This window comes from Chinchilla lanigera, unplaced genomic scaffold (assembly GCF_000276665.1).
Source record: "Chinchilla lanigera isolate Chin_1 unplaced genomic scaffold, ChiLan1.0 scaffold00045, whole genome shotgun sequence".
Classification (NCBI taxonomy): domain Eukaryota; kingdom Metazoa; phylum Chordata; class Mammalia; order Rodentia; family Chinchillidae; genus Chinchilla; species Chinchilla lanigera.
Window position 1 is genome coordinate 9,307,537 of NW_004955446.1, and position 16,721 is coordinate 9,324,257.

The following is a 16,721-nucleotide window of genomic DNA, read 5'->3' on the forward strand; positions in this document are numbered from 1 at the left end:
CAGGGTGCCGGGGCAGAACAAGGACTCTTTAAGCCTGACTTCTCTTCCTCAGAAAGAAATCATCTTCAAAAAACAGACTTGCTCCCGAACCACATAAAACACAGCCCCCATCCCCCTCCCTCTCCGCCGAGGAAAGATGTGATTTTCGCTGCTCTTGGTCTCATTCATCCTTGACGCAATGGCACCCAGGGGAATTCTGGTCGCCAAGAACATTAGAAGAGACACAGCATTTTTCTTGGGCGGCTCAAGGTCACTCTCTGTAACGTCAGAGGAGGTAGCTCCTTAGGATCGTGGAACGGAACAGTGACAATTATGTTTCCCAGCAGATGTCTGTGCCCTTAATCTGCCCGCTGTGAGTGAAACACCAAAGCAGACATGTTAGTTCTAGGAGGTGATTTCCGGGTCCTCCACTTTGATTAGGATGCGTCTGTCAGGGAGCAGCGAGCTCAGGGTTTATCAGTAGAAATTCCCCCCTTCTCCCTTCAGCACAAAGGGGATAAAATAAGAGCAACAGGCAGAGAAAAGAGCTGAGAAGGAGGAGTAGAGAAGCTGAGGGAGGGAAGGCAGGGAGGAGGAGAGGTGGAGGGCGCTCAGCAGGATTCCTAGCTCTCCTGAGGCCGGAGTCTCATCAGAAGAGCAGTTGAGGTGGCAGCAGAGAGGGCTGGAGGGAGGGCTCCGCACGTCACCTTCAGGAGGAGGAAAGAGGGTTGAGATAGCTCAGGGGCACAGCGCCTGCCTGGCAAGCGTGAGGTCCTGAGTCTGATTCCTGGTGCAAAAAAAAAAAAAAAAAAATTACATGTCCAGAAGAAAGAAGGAGCAAAGGTCTCAGGGTTTTCAGGCTCTGGTGCCAGTGCTGTGAGAGTCTGCAGGACAGCAGGGACAGCTGTGCCAGCAACTGGGGCTGGGAGAGAAGGAGCCGATCAGGAGCAGAGGCTGGGGGTGCCGGGAATCCTAGTCGGATGGCACAGGGTGAGGGCAAGTCACCAGATGGGAGAGGCCGGGGCCAGGTTAGAGCTGGGGCTTTGCACACAGCCTACTGTGTGTCACTCGAGGGTAGCGCCTGGCCCTGCCGAGTGCAGGCGGCAAGCAGGACGGGGTTGACCTCATGGTTCCACTTGCTGAGTTTTTTGGGTGGGGCTGTGCTGTGGCAAAGGAGGCCTTGCTGTGTGGGGAAGGGGGCCAGGGTCTGAGTTTGGGGGTGCATGTCACCTCTCATAAGCTTTATAACCTTGGGGGTGGGGGGTCCCGTCACTTCTCCAACTACATTTCCTCATCTGCTGCGTCGGTGTGCCAGCCTCACAAAACTTCTTCTATTGTATTTACTGAGCAGTGGGCTCGTGCTCGGGAGCAGCACCGCGCACCTGGACACCCCTGTGAGGCCGGCACTCACGCAGAGAAGCCTAGCACAGACGAGCTGGCCATCACAGCCCAGGCTACACAGCAGCCAGGGAGGGACTGGAGAGGCTGGTTTGAACCCAGGCAGCTTGGTGCCAGAGTCCAACCTCCCACCACTATCTGCTGGGTTGCAGATAGTGAGAGGGTGCGCTTCTGTCTGGAAAATGAGACGTCTGACCGCCCACACGGAGTTTAGTTTGATGCCCCCCACCCCGGGGTTTTGGGTTTTAGGAGGAATGTCCACACAGGGTTTGCCCTGCCTGCGCATGCGCCAGCTGTGGGCTCTCACCCAATGCAGGAGCCCAGAGGGAAGTGACGACTCTACAGCGCCCCGGATCCTCAGCCCTGGTCCACCCCTGCTGGCGGCCAGAGGTGGGCGCACACACAGGCCCTGCGTCTGAGATCAGAGGCGCACCCTTATAGCTCTGAGATGCAGAAAGAGAACACTGGATTTTGAGGTGCCGCGGAGAGATCTATCACAGCATTATTCTTTTATTTGCTAAAACCATGGCCAAAGAGCTGATGAAATTGTATACTCTGGGTGCCCCGAAATCAGTGATAACAAACTATTACCTGGGACAAGAGTCAAAAAGACTAAAGCCCTCTCTGCCCTCTGTATGTTTTCTTTTTATGCAGAGCTAGCTGAATGTACGGTAGAAGGAAATCTGATTTTCCTACGTCCCAGCCCTCATCACCATGTGGATGTGAAAGAGGCCAGGAATGAGGTCAGGATGCAGGGGGAGTTGGAGAAGCTTTGCAGACACATAAGTTCAGCACGGCACTAACCCCTGGGAGGCATGTCCACGACACCATGGCCTACTTGGTATGTTTTCTCTAGTTTGGTTTTTGAAGGAGGGAAAAGGGACTTATGGTTGAGCAATAAACAACAGCTAACAGTGCCCTCACCCTAACAAGCAATTGTAGGCTCTAATATTTTTAAACATTAAGTAAAGCAAGGCCATCAAGACTTCCTGGGGGGATGGCGATGTTGCTGCCTACGTGTCCCTACACGCGTGTTCACAAATTTCAAACCCCATAGAAAGATGTGGGTAGGCGCTACTATGCTTATGGGCTGGTCACCCTAACCGGAGCACTACTGACTTAGGAGGAATTCTTGTCAGGGCCTCAGTGGGCTTTTAAAATTCTCACTTTTCTGAGGCAAAGAAAGGCTGAACTAATCAGTCTGTGGGTACAGGGAGAAGGACTGGCGGTCGCCCAGTGTCAGAGCCCAGAAGGACACCAGGGGAGAGGAGCGGGAGAGGTAATGTGAAGGGCACAGCTCAAGCCAAGTGAGTGAGAGCCAGGCATCCACAGCCAGCGAGCTTGGATGTGAGTCCAGGAGAGAAACGGCAAGGCTTCTCCAGAGGCAAAGGAACCAGGATCAAATGTCAGGTCTCAGATTAGACGATGCCCATTGACATCCTCCCCTTACCACACCTAACATTAGGAAAGAATCTGATTTTGTTGTTTACTCCTCAGTTTGATGTTTGGACATCATCAGCTCTTGAAGAAACATTTATGTTCTAAAATCCAGGCTGGAAACATGAGAATTGTGGACTTTGGAGCGTGGAGCAAGATGAAACTTTGTGTGTCACACCCTGAAGGCACAGCTCTAACCAGCGCCCTCCTCCTAACAGCAAGTGAGTAGTAGCCCCCAAAATCTAACCTCCACAAGCCCCGCCTCTGAGTGCCTGAGGCTTTGGTGGAACATTCTAGATCTAAACCATAGAGGTAAACTTTGGCCTTCGTGGTAAGGCCTGGACCCTCACAGTAGAAATGATCACAGGCAGCCTCTTTCAGAGGCTGAATAATGCTCTGAGCTCTGACCTGAGAGTCAGCTATGATGTTTCTAAGCCTTTACCAATCACCTTATAGCTATGAGTAAACCAACTGAGGACAGCAGCTTCGAAACAGGATGGCTGGAGAACAGGAAGTCAGGGCAATGGCACAGTGAAGAAACGCTGCACGAATTTGGCTTAGACATCTGGAGAAGCATAAGCTCCAGCCTGGTGGTCAGGACTGACCTGGGCTTGGAGGATGCTGGGAGGTGGAAGTCAGAGGCAGATAGGAAAAAGAAAGTCTGGCAATGAAATTACAGATAAGCTTTAGAACATAAATGTTTCTTCAAGAGCTGATGATGTCCAAAAATCAAACTGAGGAGTAAACAACAAAATCAGATTCTTTCCTAACATTAGGTGTGGTAAGGGGAGGAGAGGGATTATGAAGCCAGAGGCTGGGCCAGGGAGCGGTGGGGCTGTGGAGTGGAGGACACCATGTGGCTGGGGTGGAGTGACCCTGGATGCCTCTCTTGCTTCACTTTTGCCAGAACATACACATTTGCATAACAGTAACCCCAGCAGGCTGTCGACTGCATCCTTTTCACATGCTGGGTCATTTGATGAATGGAACTCTCTCTAGGCCTTGTGACTTCAGACTTGTCTTCCAAAGCACTCAGGGGGAGGTTCCCATGGGTTTCCACACTCCCACTGTACACTTCTTTTCTTCTCCCTCCACCCCAGAAATGCAGTTGTTTTGATGCTGTAAAGTGACAACTGGGAATTCTCCCCGCACCCTCACCCATCATCTATTAGGAAGGACACACACAGCACCCGGCATGACAAAGTATCTCTAGGTGTCATCAGTAACTCTCCTTGATCAAGTCCTGGCCACCACGAAGAAATGCAGCTTCAGGTGGCTGGGAGAGACAGTTCGGAGATAAACTCTTGCCATCAGCTCGCAGCAACCTCACCTCCAGGAATCCAGGGCCTGCACCTTTGGAGCATGGCTGCTTCTCCAGGCAGAGGGTACTGCTAGTGCTCAGGGAGAACACTGCTCTGGGGCTGCCGAGGCAGTCCACTTCCGCCTTCCAGTCTGACCAAGTCCTCCCTCTTGTGGCTCTTTAGAGCAAGTTCCTGTTATTTTCAGCTCATCAAAGTCCACAATGGGTAATTCTAAAGACAGCCAGAGAATGATCTGCCTCCCTACTTTCCGTTATCACAACGAGGAAGGGATTCAAGAGATGGAGGAAGCAGGAGGAAGGGAAGGGGTCAAGGATGAAAAACAGGAGCTGGGATGTGTTCTGTACATGTACCAACGTCACACAGGAATGAAGACGGTGCTATTACATGCATGTACCAATGAGCTACAATTTAAAAGGAAAGAAAAGACAACCTGAATGAGCTCTTAAGCCTCTGCTTAGGTTCTTTCATTAGTAATAAGTACTAAAGCTATTGAGCCCCTACTGCAAGCCAGATCCTAAATGTATTAGTTCTCACAATAGCTGCTTGAGGTAGGTGTAATTGAACTTTCCTATTAGGTGAACATCAACCTGACAGTGAGTCATGGCACAGGATTTGACCACATAGCTGTGGGCTTATGCCCCAGCACAACCTCTTCTCCACCCCTGTGCTGTGTGTGGAGCCCAAATCTGTCAGGATCTGCATCAGCCGCTCTCCTTAAGCACAGGACACTCCACTGATTCTGCAGTGAGCACTTAGATTTCTTTGTAAGTTACCATTTTAGACCAAATTAGTGCCATACTTACTGTCAAAAGGTGCTTCCTTCACAAAGCAGTCTTTCTAAATGGGGTCTTTGCTAGATTTTGCTACTTTAGGTAGTTTCTTTTCTTCGGTTTTCTTATATAAAATTTTTAATAACAATTTATTACTTTTCTTTTCACCTGCAACAGATAAGTTCCATAGACAAATTTAATAGCTCTTTAGGGTTTTTCATTTGTTTGACACAGAGTGTCCTAGTTACCTTTCTCATTGCTGAGATAAAATACTTGACACCTACCGTTAAAGGAGGAGAAGTTTATTCAGCTCACAGTTTATAGAGGCTGCAGTCCATAATCACTGGCTCCAAGGCAGGGTGGTACAGCAGACAGACATCACAGAGGAGAAACAGTTTATGGTGGGCAGTAGGTAGCAAAGCAACAAGGGATCAGGACAGTTCTTTCTAGCCCTTATATCTTATCCAAGCTGCTTAGGGCAGATAGCACTCACACCCTTAATCCTAGTGCCCTAATATTGCATCCTGAATCAATTCTAGCATTATATACTCTAGATCCAGCCACCTCTGAAAAAGCCCCACCTATGACCAAATGAGGCTTTAGGGGGGACATCTAAACACAAGCCATGATGCAAAGTCTCACTGGGATAGCTGACTTTGAATTCACTATGTAGTTAGTCTAGGCTGGTCTCCAAGTTGTGGCAGTGTTTTAGCCTCCCAAATGGCACACCCATCTAATTATTTAAGGTTTTAAAAGTTTATATTATAAACTAAATATTTAACCTATTTTCCCCCTTTTATTTGGAGAGTTGGAGTCCTGAGATTTGAAAGTACACTGGTTTGGGAGCCAAGACAAAATCAGTCTTTGCATCTGGTGCCCTTTAGCAACTCTGCCTTGGTTAAGGCAGGAATTTAACATTTCTGGACTTCAGTTTTCTTATGCATAAATGGAGTGATTTAATCAGAGAATTTTAGGCCTGCTACTAGCTGGGCTATTAAATTTAGGTGGTTTGTGAGAACAAATATATGAAAATGTAGTAATGATTGGCAGGTGTTAATAAGTTTGCTCACACAATTGCACATCATAATCTATTTTCTAGATGTACATAGATTAAGCTTCTTGTTACTTAACTTCTATATGAAGTGCGTCAATTGGCCTGGAATCCACAGTAAGGACTGTCACAGAGCAAATGAACTCCCAGCCACACCCTGTCTTGTTTCTGAGCACAAAAAAAAAGAAATTGGAAGCACTGTTTAGTCCACTTCCTTGGGCTGATGCCCCGCTGTGTACATGGCCATGTACATAGTATGCTTCTCTTTTTGTGTGCAGTGCAAGCCCACAAAACGTAAGTAAGTGATAGCATAACTGACGGGTTACCTGACAAATGTCCTCCTTTGTCTTCACTTGAGTCATACTCAGCCTCCTTGGAAAAGCAGCAAAGCGCAGCGTCAGAAACAGTCTGGTCTGCATAACTCTGCTTAAACTTCACAGGCCTTGAGGGCCAGAAGTCAGCAATAGCGTTCCTCCTATGACCACTAATGGGCAGGTGCAGGCCAGGTTACTGGGAGAAAGGGAGAACATTTGGGTTCGCCTCCTCCTGCAGACCACATTGCAAACAACTCTGTTTTCCAATTTCCAGGTGATCTGCTTTTACAGGATTATTATTATTTTTTTAATGTCAAGTTACACGGGGCCAATCTTAATGATTGGAAGCAAAGAAAACAATTTCCCAGTGTAAAAATGTGAAACCTAAAATGAAAGAGTAATTTAGGAGAAGCAGCTAGTCTTCAGGAATCTAGGGGTGTAGTCAAGGTTGAGTTCCGTCCTCATTCTCAGCCGCCAGTGGTGTGATCCAACTCTGTCTTGGTTAAGCAGAGGGAGTTATTTTTCTCAGAATCCTTTGAAAAAGCTGTAAAACCAGACTTAGGGCCACGCAGCTAGGAACTGGTCCTACTTGCAGATGGATCCGATGCAGCCAGTCCTTCTGCTGCTGCTGCTTCAGATTCAAACTCTCGGCAGATGAGTCCCACGGTTGGGCCCAGCTGCAGGGATTGCTGTGAGGCTGAGCACTGGCTTTGGTAGAGAAGTAGTCTCTGTCTCCCGAGGTGGGAAATTCTCTGGTGCTAATTTGTCAGTTAGATTCTTGGCAGGAAATAGATGGCACCTTCAGCTGGGATGATTCAAAAGAGTTTAATGAAAAACTACTGTAATTATAAAGGCGTGAAGAGAACAGGGAGCCATCTTTGAAGAGAGGGCTCTCCAGGGTGGGCCACTGAGAAGCCATTAGCACTCCCAGATCTGAAAGGGTGGGAAATGGTGAGGGACATGTGCTGACGGCAGTGGGGCCTCAAGCAGAGCAAGGGAGCCACTTCCAACCTGTGGCTTGGCTGTGGGGAGCGGGCAGACAAACACCCTGGCTCCTCTCCTTCCCTGGCTTTCAGGCTCCCAGCGCTGCCCCTCACTGGCTGAACCCAGCCAGAGGGCAGAGATCCGGGGAGCTAAAGCACAGCAGAGTGACTATGGAGGGCAAGTGGAGATGTCGAGGTGCCCTGTGCCTCCCAGCCTCCCCACAGGACAAACGCTCACCCCAGAGGTGCGGGGAAAGGGCTGGGTGAGGGATGGCCTTACTTTGCATTGTGTCTCCTTGGTGAGGTCTCCATACCACTGTCTGCTCACCTAACACGGCTTCCCTTTTCTTGTTCTTCTCTTATATTTATGGGGGCCGGGCTTAAATTGTTTTCCTTTCCTTCTCATAGTGGAGAAGGAGTGTAAAAGTGTGTATATAGCTCTCCTCTTTTACCTTTTCCTCTCACCCTTCCCCATGCCTTTTCCATCTCAGTTTTGTTAAAGTGAGACATCCACGCATGAGAATCATGGTGGCCCAGGTCGTAATCCTGGTCCTGGGTCATTATGTTACAGGCAAGAGCTGGTGACCACACCCTCCCTAATCTTGGAACCACTGTTTCCTTAGCTGTATAGAGAGGGGCTTAATTCCTTCATTCGGTCATTCAAGGAACTCACTCACAGAGGGCCTACTCTGTGCCTCCCGCTGTGCTTGGTGTTGGTGATATAGAGGTGAAGAGAGGATACAAGAATCTTTAATTTTATGGGGAAGATGATGGCTAATGAATTCATTGAATCAGCAAGCACTTGACATAGTGATGTTACTGGAGAGGAGGTGCCCAGGGGGCTGTGATGGCCTGGAGGAAACCGCCCAGCGTGAGCAGGTTGCAGCACAGAGTAGGGAAGCCTTCAAGAAGAAAGTGTATGAAGCCAGCAAGGGCAGAGAGCTCCATGTGCTTCATTCCCTGTCCCAGGCTCTGTCCCCAGGGCCTAGGAGAGTTCCTGGTACACAGAAGGCAACTAATGTATGCTGTAGAATAAATGAATCAGTGAAGCAGGGGCTAGGTGGAGTCCAAGGAGTGAGCTTGTGCTACTTTTATGAAGCAGGGAGGGGAAGAGCTGTAGAGCATGGAAAGCAGCAAGGTGAAGGCTGAGGCAAAAAGGGCCATGCCTGGAATGGCTTCTGCACTGCAGCTCAGGGGTGGTGGAAGCCTGGTTTTAGAGAGCGCAAACCATACAGAAAAGGGGCTGGGGATCTAGCTCAGCGGCAAAGCGCCTGCCTGGCAAGCACAAGGTCATGAGTTCGGTTCCCGGTACCGGAGAAAAACCAAAACCAAAAAAAAACAAAAAAACCATACAGAAAGAGTTCGCTTTACAGTGTTCTGAAACAATCAGAAGACATGGAGTTATGGACAAACAGAAAGAATGGCTGAGTTAGACTGGATATGACCTAAGGTTTTGTCCAAATTTGTGATTTCTTTGTGAATCTGCAACAGATTCATGAATTTGTGAATTTGTTGCAGATTTGTGAATCTGCAACAAATTCGTCTTATTCCTGTTTTTGATTATTTATATATTTATATTAATTATTTGTTATATGCACAGCAGCATGGTAGGTAGGGGCCATGGGAAAATGAAAGAAAATTAAAACTCAGTCTATTTTCTGTAAACTAACAAGGACTTAAAGAAATCTACAACAGGTGTATTCCGGGAATAATAAGCTAAGTGCCATCAAGGAACTCAAAGGGAATCACAAGCTGTCCAATCTGTAAGATTCCAAAGAGAGCAGATAAGATACCCAAATACGATGGTGGTGGTTCCAGGGGTGGATGTGGAGGTCAGAGGGGCTGCCTCATTTTTTAAACAGTCAACCTTTGACAAGGTCTTAAGGGGAAGGAAAATTTTAATGTGTAAAAGGGACGGTCTTCTAGAAAAAATGCAGAGCCTGAGCAAAGGTACCAGTGCAGAAAAAAAGATGAAGGAGAAGAAGTGCTCAGTTATAGAGGACTGGGCAGAGGGGAAGCAGAATAAGTGGACCCTGGCTCTGGGTGGCCCTCAATGTCCACTGACAGGTCTGGAGTCAGTCCTGAGTCCTGCAGGAATGTGAGCTGGAAAAGGATGTGACTTCCAGCTAGCATCAGCACACAATGAGAGGGACATTATCAAGGGATGATCCAGAGGTGGAGCCACAGCTGGGATGAGAAGGAGGCCAGTGCAAAGCCCTTCCAGAAGTCCAAAGGGCAAAGAAACAGCACCTAGACCAAGGGAACAATAATGGGAATGCAACAAGGACTGTTTTTATGTCCACGGATTTATAGCCACCAGGCTTAAGTGCCCAAAGTCCTTAGCAAATGAGACTTAGCAAGGGAAGACTAAGAAAAAAAAAATTTACAAAGGCCTGAGAACTTTGTGGATGGAAAAATTTTGTCATCTTTAATAGAAGGGAGAAATCAAGAAGAGAAACCGGCTGGGAAAAAGGTACACTATTTTATTCTTTAGAGAAATATGACTTCTACATAAAAGGATGTGTATACAATAAAAGTTAATGAATAAAACTGAAATTTACCTAACAGTCAACCTAGAAGAGAATGGACAGATATATTATTGTTTATCAGAGAGTAGTATGAGATTGAATGAGCTAGAACGACATGTATCAGCGTGGATACTGTAAAAATGTGATGGTGAAAAAGGGAGTACAGACACTACTTTCGTCAGAAAACATCGCACACTTGAAGATTTATCTGAAAATACTCAAAGATAAAATTAGTTCTACAATTTGCATGGGGGAGTGGAACCAGAGGGTTAGTAAAACACTGGGAAACTATGGGGCTGGGGATTTAGCTCAGTGGCACAGTGCCTGCCTGGCAAGTGCAAGGTCGTGAGTTCAATTCCCGGTACCGGAAGAAAACCAAAAAACCCCCCAAACAAACAAACAAACAAACAAAAAACACTGGGGAACTAGAAACAAGGGGAAACTTTTACCAATCTAGGCCGGAAATGATAAAAGTTAGGATTAGGGTTAATGAAGCCTAGGGAAACTTAAAGCCATAAGAGAGAAGCTGCTAGAAGGCCGCTATTGCCAACAAATGAAGCCATGGCTAGAAATGCAGCCAGAGAGGGATCAAGCAGGGGGAATAAATATCTTACATGCATACATTTTCTATACTGTAAGAAATTACTGGAAACTCAATGGTTTAAAATTTAAAGTTTATTATTCTTTAGTTCTGAAGGTGAGACTTCACTGGGAAAACATGTAGGTGTTCACAAAGCTGTGTTTCTTCTGGAAGTTCTGGAGGAGAATCTATTTCTTACCTTTGCCCCTTTTAGAAGCCATTTGTATTTCTTGATTCATGGTCTCTTCTATCTGCAGAGCCAGAAGGGTAGCTTCTTCTAAGCTCTCTTTAACTCTGACCCATTTGCCTTCTTTTCATTAGGACCCTTCTGCTTTTATTGGGCCTGCCCCAATAATTCAAGTTAAATCTCCTCATCTGCAGGTCTTTAACTAACACAGTGAATTCCCTTTTGCAATGTAAGGTAGCACATTCACAGGTTTGGGGGGCTGGGGCGTGGACGTCTTTGAAGAAGGGGCGCTATTCTGCCTGATTGCTCCTCTGCCGGTCCTCACTCCTGTTGCTGCTTCTCGGTGAACAAGTCTGCTCCAGCAAAGAATGCTGAAAACACAGGCCATGGACTCAGCATGGGGATGGAGCTGGGACGGAGCGCTGGAGGCTCAGCAGTGAATATAAAGCTGGATAATAAAATGGACCACATGATGTCATTCACATAAATTGGAAAAATACTGAACACCTAAAAGCACTGTATATTATCCACTATTACAGATATGTAATAATATTATTTAAAAATAACCTTAATTTTGAATAATTTTCGATTAACAAAAATTGCAAATATTACAGATAGTTTCCACAGACCCCACACACATTATTAACATATTATATCACACTTCTTATTATTAAAATCTTGCATTGGTATGGTGCATTTGTCACCTAATCTGGTACATTTTGACTAACTGAAGTTCATATTTTATTGAGATTTCCTTGGTTTTCTTACATGTTTTCTTCCATTCCTCAATCCATCCAAGATATCATATATAACTCATACTCAGTTTTCATGTCTTCTTCTTGCTATAACAGTTCTTAGACTTCCCTTGATTTTGATGGGTAATAATACTGTAAGTCACGAATACCACAGTTAGGAGAGGGACACCTCTAGGGACATTATGAGGGGAATGGGGTCCCAGGAGAGGCACACGGTGCTCCAGACACTGGAAAAGTGTTCCCTCTTCAGAGGCTTCTGAAGCAGGTATGGCAAAGGATTTGGGAGAGAGAGTGCTGAGTATGTTTGTGATATCATTCTCTGTGGGGTTTGTTTGAAAAGGTTCAGAGTCAAATCAAGGTGGAAAAGAAGAAGCAAGAGCGAAGGAAGGGTTCAAGACATGATATTACATATCATGCTATAGGGCCACAATTCATAATAGCTGAATCTTAGAAGCTGCCCATATGTCCATCAACACATGAATGGATAAAGAAAATGTGGTATATACACACAATGGAGTACTTGTCTGCCATGAAGATCAACTTGAGTCCTTTGTAGGCAAATGGATGCACTTTGAGACCATAATGTTAAGTGGAATAATGCAGGCACATAAGCTTTAATACTGCAGGGTGTTTCTCATGAGAAATCCAAAATATTACTAAAGAGCAAAGTGAAAGGTCATAGGAAGTAGGGAGATAGATCCTTTCAAGTAGGAAAAAATGATCAAACTGAAGGGAGAGGAGAGGGAGGAGATGGGGAGGAGCTGAATGAAGGACTTGAGATGTATTATGTACATGAAACAACTCCACACAAGTTTATAAGCATTACATATAACCAGCATGTATTAATACAAAGTATGACGTGGGCAATAGGTATGATGGAGCAGTAGGCTTCAGGGAATGAGGGCATCAGGCTTGGGTGACCTGAAGATATTGTCACCACACAGAAAAATGTTAAAGGTCTAGAGGAAGAGCGGGGTTGAGCAGGTGGCTGACACAAAAGTTACATTAGAGGAGCTGGAGAAAGGTCAGGCAGGGGCAGTGGTTTGAGGGTGAGAGTTAAAGCTGTGTGCTTGAGTGAGCGGGTATTCTTTGTGGAGGAAAGGAAGAAAAGTGAAATGCAGGAAGCAATAAAAGTTGCAAAGATAGAAATGAGTTTATAAACCTGGGGCATTAAATATTTAGTAGGCTTTTTCCTTAAGTATGCTACTTCCTCTTGCCTTGGTTTGGGTAAGCCTGCATAAGAGGTAGTTTGTCTTACCCTTTTATAATTTCGTCCGCTCACAGAAGGGATTCTTGCTTTTTTTTTTTTTTTTTAATTTAGACAAAGGAAATAGGGCCAAACTGCCTCACTTTGTTTCCATATTATTTATATTGGTCTTCCTAATTTGGCTGAGTACCTGGTGATTGAAAGAGAATTATGTCCCATTCCTTTCTGACATTTCTACTTTATGCAAACTCTACCTATTTTGAGGTGAGTAGACAAATGGAAGTTGAAATAATCAAGTTAAAAATATAGGATGTTGTAGGCAGAATGTTTTTGACTTTGGACTTTTGAGACTAACATCAGAATGGAATTAGGATTTGAAATGTTGTTTATTTTACTTCAATAAGAGTAGCAGTGGAGGGGCTGTGTGGCTTCTTTCTTTAGCCTATAAGAGTTTAAACTTGAGTGTTGCTGAGATCCATTTTGAAACATGCCAAGGGGGAAAAACCATATTTTTAAAATTCAATAATATTTGGCAGCAAAGTGGCAAATCCTCACAATATAATAGGTTGTGGTAAAATACGAATTTTCTGGTGAAGCAGGTTGTTAAAGATGCATTGTTTGCCAGCATGGTGGCACACGCCTTAACCCCAGCTCGCTGGGAGGCTGAGGCGGGTGAATCAGTTCAAGATCAGCCTGGGCAACTTGGAGACTTAGGGAGACCGATCTCAAAATGGAAATATCTTTAAAAACAACTGTGGATGTAGATCAGTGCAGAGGCCCAGACACACACACACACACACACGCACACACACACACTGCAGCACTTACTACAAAACTACATTTGGAGAATATTCAGTGCAACTCAGATTTGGGTAGCAATATTTTTCCAACAGCTATTTCTGAAGAAATCTAAAAAGAGGAGTTGGAGGGAAGACTATATTGATGTAAAACTTGACCTGTTTTGGTTGTCGTTCTGACAAAAAAGAAGATATTAGAATGCTAGGATAATTGGTCACATCATTTTTACATACATAGAACTGCCTGAGGTAAGAGTAGAACCTAGTAAATGGAAGGCACATTGGAGTGTGTGCCCAGAGATTGGTTACATCCCTCACTTGCTATAATCCCTGGCAACCAAGATCACCTGCCTTCATCCTCACAGATTCCGCCAGCATCCTTCTGGAGTAAGACTGAAGCTGGACACCTTAAGGGCATTTTTGAGGTGATTTTGCTGCAGCCAGAGGTTTGAGAGACCCAGTACAGTGGGTCACACGCCACCATGTCAACATTCAAATTGTGTGCTTATATCCTCTCTGTGTACAGTGGTACCATGTCTCCTGAATGCAAAATGAACCCAAGAAAGTTTCTCCCTATCTTAGCAAGCTGAAAATATGGTTTATAAGTTGTGTTGTTGGGTTTTGTTGAATGAGTTTCAGTCTGCACAGTTTAAATTTGACAATCAAGAGAAATTAGATAGTTGTCCAGATTCCTTTTGCTCCTAGAGGCCACCAAGATGCTGTTGAACATGTGTTTTCTTCTTGGCCAAGTGGGCACCAGCCTTCTTCAGATGATTTCAAAGAAATGTAAACAAACAATTCACCTGTTTTTAGGTAAGCAGACCACTACTGATATTAAATGCGGCACTGAGAGATTTATCACTTGAGTGTGAGTAGCAGTCTGACATTGAAAAGTAGGCATCTCTGGGCAAAGTAGTGCTCAAAACCATGATGCTTGTGCTGAGGTGACCTTACCCTCTGCAGCCTCCCAGAAAAAAGGGCACACTTTCCCAGAGAATAAATTTAAACTGATGGTGAAAAACAGAAAAAGATTCCAGACAGAATGAAAACTTGTATAGGTTTTAAAGATGAAATGGGTGACTGCAAATCAATTTCATGCTTGCCTCTGTCCATTCAATTCTGCTTAGGGTTACTTGGGTGGAAAAATTGATAAGCACTAATAAGTCAGTTTGTCTCTTTGCATAAATTGTTTGTCTCGAATATTCACTGAAAGACCAGAGCCCAAACTCTGGGTATGGAGCTCACAATGATCACATTTCACTTGCCATGATGGTATAGCAAATTACACCAAAAATTATTCCATAACAATTTGTTACAGTCATGGATTCCATGGACAGGATACAGAAGGACCAAGCATTTGCTCCAAGTTGTCTTGGGTTCACCTGGAAAGCTTACTGGAAACTTCAAATTGCATAAAGCCCTGTCTATTCCTGGGGCCAGTATTGCCTGTTGGCATGGGACATCAGTTTCTTGGGCTAACTTGCCCTTTCTCCCTGTGTCCATAGCAAACGTCCCGAAAAGACAGAATTAGACAGAAGCTGTAGTCTTTCTTTGTGACCCAACCGCAGAAGTCATGTAGCATCACTTCTGCCAAAAAATTCCATTGATCAGAATAGTAAGAAGCCTGCCAAGATCACAGGAGGGACACGCGTACTCATTTGGATGGGTAGGTGAGTGGCCTCGTGTCTGTAAAATGGAGATGGGGAGGGCAAAGCACCTCAAGGAAACTCTGCTCCATGGTAGTTTGTCCAGCAGTCTATGAGTTTCTTCCCTGCCCTGACTTTAGTGGGAGTGAGGGTATTGTATGGACTAAGGAAGTTATTCTAGGCTAACAAGGTAGGAAAATTTCCTAGGACTTAATTTTTGTTTGAAAAAGCGAGTAATTAAGGGAGCAAATCATACTTTGCAGAAGACCAATTTACATGTCAAGCAAAGCAAAGCAAAGCAAAGACTGGTCACTAGTTCCTCTAAACAAGTGACAGAGCAGATATTCCCAAAGGAGATCTACAGCACCAGGCTGGTCACTGATATACCTGACTCACGTACATGCCGCCTTTCTGGAAGAAATGTAGACATTAATGGCAAGTGGTCACCCTTAGGTGTGGCTGGCGAGAAGTCGGCAATTGTTGATTTTGCTCTCGTTGGTGAGCATAGTTCCTGGGCTCTCTTTGGTAACTCAAGCATCATGGTATTTAGGGAAATATTTCAATCTGAAATCATTTTTCTTGCCTGTATCCCTCCTGCATGCCCTTACTTCTGTGATTTCTTGAGCTTTAATACTTCGTTTTTGGCAAACAATTTGTCCATTGCACTGCTTAACATACAGAGCTGTATTTGTTGTATAATTTTTTTCATTTTCTCATTTATTTATCCCTACATCTTATCCTAGAATAATTATAAGTGTATTGCTGATTAATTTTCCAACTTTAAAAATCCTCATAACAACTTTACATTTTTCCTCACTGACATATTTTTTTGTGCATTTTTATATGTACTTTTTTCTCTTGGTAAGTCTATTTGTGCCCCCCTCAAGTGTTAATAAATGGCGTTTAAATGCTGCACTCACAGCATTCTAAGTCACAATAATTCTTACTCTTGCATCTGTCTATTTTCCTGAAAAACCACTTTGAAGCTATCAGTACGTAATACAACAACCATTGTTAATTTCCTACCACTTTGTCTGTAACTCTGTATTGTTTGTATTGTTCTTATGCTATCTTGTAAATGGATGTCTGTTTGTTAATGTTTTCCTTCTTTCATTTTTAAAATAAATTAAAAAAAATTCTCACTCTGCCCTCTGCTGGTGGCAACTGAGTATAAATATTTCCTTCAGATCTTTATAAGGATATATGCTGGCTATATAAATAATATGATTTAACATTTATAATGTAAATATACTATAATGATCTAATATATATTGAGCATCACATGGAGAACAGTGATGAGTGCTGCGTTATTTAATCCTCACAACAATTCAGTTATAAGGAAGAGATTCAGTTAAAGGAAATTAAAGGTCATCGATGTGGAATCCAGCCTACCTACAGAGGCAACATTAAAATCCAAAGTTGCCCAAAGTCAAAGCATACACTCAGTCTATAATTGCACACTACCTCCAGTCTAGCATCTTCAACTAAGAAAACTATGCAGAACTCTCAAGACTAAGGCTTGGGTCAGAAAACCCTGGCTTAGTAGTCTCCCTCTGCCACTTACTGTTTCTTTTCCTTTGAACAAGTTGTTTGCTACTTCTAAACCTCAGTTACTTCATCTTCTCCTGTCTATGAGGAGAGTGATGGCCATATTCCAGGAGCTTGGCAAAACTTAGTAATTCATGTAAACCATGATGTAAGTAAGTCTGATGACTAGAAACTTGTTAAACATGTTGTTCCTTATCCAAGCTCAAGTTTATTGGACAT